The following is a 4,440-nucleotide window of genomic DNA, read 5'->3' on the forward strand; positions in this document are numbered from 1 at the left end:
AACATAAGCATTAAAATTCGAAAAACAGGAAAATAAAGAACAAGGAAATTAAAGAACGGGTCCACCTTAGTGATGGCGGCTTGTTCTTCCTCTTGAAGATCCTACGGAGTGCTTGAGCTCCTCAATGTCTCTTCCTTGCCTTTGTTGCTCCTCTCTCATGATTCTTTGATCTTCTCTAATTTCATGGAGGAGGATGGAATGTTCTTGGTGCTCCACCCTTAGTTGTCCCATGTTGGAACTCAATTCTCCTAGGGAGGTGTTGATTTGCTCCCAATAGTTTTGTGGAGGAAAGTGCATCCCTTGAGGCATCTCAGGGATTTCATGATGAGTGGGATCTCTTGTTTGCTCCATCCTTTTCTTAGTGATGGGCTTGTCCTCATCAATGGGGATGTCTCCCTCTATGTCCACTCCAACTGAATAACAGAGGTGACAAATGAGATGAGAAAAGGCTAACCTTGCCAAGGTAGAGGACTTGTCCGCCACCTTATAGAGTTCTTGGGCTATGACCTCATGAACTTCCACTTCCTCTCCAATCATGATACTATGAATCATGATGGCCCGGTCTATAGTAACTTCGGACTGGTTGCTAGTGGGAATGATTGAGCGTTGGATAAACTCCAACCATCCCCTAGCCACGGGCTTGAGGTCATGCCTTCTCAATTGAACCGGCTTCCCTCTTGAATCTCTCTTCCATTGGGCGCCCTCTTCACAAATGTCTGTGAGGACTTGGTCCAACCTTTGATCAAAGTTGACCCTTCTAGTGTAAGGATGTTCATCTCCTTGCATCATGGGCAAGTTGAATGCCAACCTTACATTTTCTGGACTAAAATCTAAGTATTTTCCTCGAACCATTGTAAGCAATTCTTTGGGTTCGGGTTCACACTTTGATCATGGTTCTTGGTGATCCATGCATTGGCATAGAACTCTTGAACCATTAAGATCTCGACTTGTTGAATGGGGTTGGTAAGAACTTCCCAACCTCTTCTTCTAATCTCATGTCAAATCTCCGGATATTCACTCTTTTTGAGTTTGAAAGGGACCTCGGGGATCACCTTCTTCAAGGCCACAACTTCATAAAAGTGGTCTTGATGCACCCTTGAGATGAATCTCTCCATCTCCCATGACTCGGAGGTGGAAGCTTTTGCCTTCCCTTTCCTCTTTCTAGAGGTTTCTCCGGCCTTGGGTGCCATAAATGGTTATGGAAAAACAAAAAGCAATGCTTTTACCACACCAAACTTAAAAGGTTTGCTCATCCTCGAGAAAAAGAAGACAGAAGAGAGTAGAAGAAGAAGAAATGGAGGAGATGGATGTGGCTTTGTGGTTCGGCCAAAGGGGAGAAGTAGTGTTTAGGTTGTGTGAACATGAAGGAGTGAAGATGGGTTTATATAGGGTGAAGAGAAGGGTAGGGTTCGGCTATGGGAGGGTGGGTTTGGGTGGAAAAGTGGTTTGAATTTGAATGGTGAGGTAGGTGGGGTTTTATGAAGGATGGATGTGAGTGGTGAAGAGAAAGATGGGATTTGATAGGTGAGGGGTTTTTTTGGGGAAGAGTGGTAGAGGTGATTGGTGAATGGGTGAAGAAGAGAGAGGGTGGTGGGGTAGGTGGGGATCCTGTGGGGTCCACAGATCCTGAGGTGTCAAGGAAAATTCAACCCTGCACCAAGTGGCGTGCAAAAAATGCACTATGTGCCAATTCTGGCGTTAAACGCCGGGCTGGTGCCCATTTCTGGCATTTAACGCCAGGTGCTTGCCCTTTTCTGGCGTTTAACGCCAGTCTGGTGCCCCTTTCTGGCGTTAAACGCCCAGAATGGTGCCAGACTGGGCGTTAAACGCCCATTTACTAACTTCACTGGCGTTTAAACGCCAGCAAATTCTTCCCCAGGGTGTGCTGTTTTTCTTTCTGTTCTTCATTCTATTTTTGCTTTTTCAATTGATTTTGTGACTTCCCATGATCATCAACCTACAGAAAACATAAAATAACAAAGGAAAATAGATAAAATATAACATTGGGTTGCCTCCCAACAAGCGCTTCTTTAATGTCAGTAGCTTGACAGAGGGCTCTCATGGAGCCTCACAGGTACTCAGAGCAATGTTGGAACCTCCCAACACCAAACTTAGAGTTTGACTGTGGGGGTTCAACACCAAACTTAGAATTTGGTTGTGGCCTCCCAACACCAAACTTAGAGTTTGACTGTGGGGGCTCTGTTTGGCTCTGTTTTGAGAGAAGCTCTTCATGCTTCCTCTCCATGGTGACAGAGGGATATCCTTGAGCCTTAAACACAAAGGATTCTTCATTCACTTGAATGATCAATTCTCCTCTGTCCACATCAATCACAGCCTTTGCTGTGGCTAGGAAGGGTCTGCCAAGGATGATGGATTCATCCATGCACTTCCCAGTCTCTAGGACTATGAAATCAGCAGGGATGTAATGGGCTTCAACCTTCACCAAAATATCCTCTACAAGTCCATGAGCTTGTTTTCTTGAATTGTCTGCCATCTCTAGTGAGATTCTTGCAGCTTGTACCTCAAAGATCCCTAGCTTCTCCATTACAGAGAGAGGCATGAGGTTTACACTTGACCCTAGGTCACACAGAGCCTTCTTGAAAGTCATGGTGCCTATGGTGCAAGGTATTGAAAACTTCCCAGGGTCTTGTCTCTTTTGAGGTAATTTCTGCCTAGACAAGTCATCCAGTTCTTTGGTGAGCAAAGGGGGTTCATCTTCCCAAGTCTCATTACCAAATAACTTGTCATTTAGCTTCATGATTGCTCCAAGGTATTTAGCAACTTGCTCTTTAGTGACATACTCATCCTCTTCAGAGGAAGAATACTCATCACAGCTCATGAATGGCAGAAGTAGATCTAATGGAATTTCTATGGTCTCAGTGTGAGCCTCGGATTCCCATGGTTCCTCATTAGGAAACTCATTGGAGGTCAGTGCACGCCCATTGAAGTCTTCCTCAGTGGCGTTCACTGCCTCTTCCTCTTCTCCAAATTCGGCCATGTTGATGGCCTTGCACTCTCCTTTTGGATTCTCTTCTGTATTGCTTGGAAGAGTACTAGGAGGGAGTTCAGTAATTTTCTTGCTCAGCTGTCCCACTTGTGTCTCCAAATTCCTAATGGAGGACCTTGTTTCAGTCATGAAACTTTGAGTGGTCTTGATTAGATCAGAGACCATGGTTGCTAAGTCAGAGTGGCTCTGCTTAGAATTCTCTGTCTGTTGCTGAGAAGATGATGGAAAAGGCTTGCCATTGCTAAACCTGTTCCTTCCACCATTATTATTGTTGAAACCTTGTTGGGGTCTCTGTTGATCCTTCCATGAGAGATTTGGATGATTTCTCCATGAAGAATTATAGGTGTTTCCATAGGGTTCTCCCATGTAATTCACCTCTTCCATTGAAGGGTTCTCAGGATCATAAGCTTCTTCTTCAGATGAAGCATCCTTAGTACTGCCTGGTGCAGCTTGCATTCCAGACAGACTTTGAGAAATCAAATTGACTTGCTGAGTCAATATCTTGTTCTGAGCCAGTATGGCATTCAGAGTATCAATCTCAAGAACTCCTTTCTTCTGATTTGTCCCATTGTTCACAGGATTCCTTTCAGAAGTGTACATGAATTGGTTATTTGTAACCATTTCAATTAGTTCTTGAGCTTCTGTAGGCGTCTTCTTCAGATGAAGAGATCCTCCAGCAGAGCTATCCAATGACATCTTGGATAGTTCAGAGAGACCATCATAGAAAATACCTATGATGCTCCATTCAGAAAGCATATCAGAGGGACACTTTTTGATCAGTTGTTTGTATCTTTCCCAAGCTTCATAGAGGGATTCTCCTTCCTTCTGTTTGAAGGTTTGGACTTCCACTCTAAGCTTACTCAATTTTTGAGGTGGAAAGAACTTTGCCAAGAAGGCATTGACTAGCTTTTCCCAAGAGTTCAGGCTATCTTTAGGTTGTGAGTCCAACCATATCCTAGCTCTGTCTCTTACAGCAAAAGGGAATAGCATAAGTCTGTAGACCTCAGGGTCAACCCTATTAGTCTTGACAGTGTCACAGATTTGCAAGAATTCAGCCAAAAACTGATGAGGATCTTCCAGTGGAAGTCCATGGAACTTGCAATTCTGTTGCATTAGAGAAACTAATTGAGGCTTAAGCTAAAAGTTGTTTGCTCCAATGGCAGGGATAGAGATGCTTCTCCCATAGAAGTCGGGAGTAGGTGCAGTAAAGTCACCCAGCACCTTCCTTGCATTGTTGGCATTGTTGTTGTTTTTGGCTGCCATGGGTTCTTCTTCTTTGAAGATTTTTGTCAGGTCCTCTACAGAGAGTTATGCCTTATCTTCTCTTAGCTTTCGCTTCAAGGTCCTTTCAGGTTCAGGGTCAGCCTCAACAAGAATGCTTTTGTCTTTGCTCCTGCTCGTATGAAAGAGAAGAGAACAAGAAAATGTGGAAT

At 44.1% G+C, this 4,440-nt stretch overlaps 1 non-coding gene across 1 annotated transcript; it reads left to right on the forward strand.

Annotated features, from left to right (window-relative positions):
* Window positions 1–3,757: 3,757 nt before the first annotated feature.
* LOC130938320 (small nucleolar RNA R71) lies at window positions 3,758–3,865 on the forward strand. Its single transcript, XR_009069490.1, has one exon. It is a non-coding gene; the product is annotated as a small nucleolar RNA R71 (small nucleolar RNA).
* The last annotated feature ends 575 nt before the right edge of the window (window positions 3,866–4,440 follow it).

The sequence above is a fragment of the Arachis stenosperma genome, chromosome 6, assembly GCF_014773155.1.
Source record: "Arachis stenosperma cultivar V10309 chromosome 6, arast.V10309.gnm1.PFL2, whole genome shotgun sequence".
Lineage (NCBI taxonomy): Eukaryota > Viridiplantae > Streptophyta > Magnoliopsida > Fabales > Fabaceae > Arachis > Arachis stenosperma.